General features: G+C 39.7%; 1 pseudogene; it reads left to right on the forward strand.

The window, feature by feature from the left end:
* Window positions 1-471, forward strand: part of LOC101354517 (regulating synaptic membrane exocytosis protein 2-like) — a 12,687-nt pseudogene continuing 12,216 nt past the window's right edge.

Here is a 471-nt window from a genome sequence, read left to right on the forward strand (position 1 = left end):
ATGGATGAGTGGACTCAATGTAAGAACTAAAACCATAAAACTGTCAGAAGAAAACATAAGGGTAAACTTCAAGGCCTTGCTCTTTACAAAAGATTCTTAGAAATGACACAAAAAGCAAAGGCAACAAAAGAAAAGGTAGACACTATTATAAGAACTCAAGAAAAGGTTTAAACAGAAGAAAACATCTTTGATGGTTACGAGGGTGGGGAGGGAGGAAGAGTATTATTCACTAAGTAGATAGTAGACAAGAATTATCTTAGGTGAAGGGAAGGACAGCACACACTACCCGGGAAGTCAGCACAACTGGACTAAGCAAAAGCTAAGAAGTTTCCTGAATACAACCAAACACTTCAAGGGACAGAGTAGCAGGGGTAGAGGTCTGGGGACCATGCTTTCAGGGGACATCTAGGTCAATTGGCATAACAAAGTTTATTAAGAAAATGTTCTGCATCCTACTTTGGTGAGTGGCAT

This window comes from Trichechus manatus, unplaced genomic scaffold (genome assembly GCF_000243295.1).
Source record: "Trichechus manatus latirostris isolate Lorelei unplaced genomic scaffold, TriManLat1.0 scaffold00060, whole genome shotgun sequence".
NCBI lineage: Eukaryota > Metazoa > Chordata > Mammalia > Sirenia > Trichechidae > Trichechus > Trichechus manatus.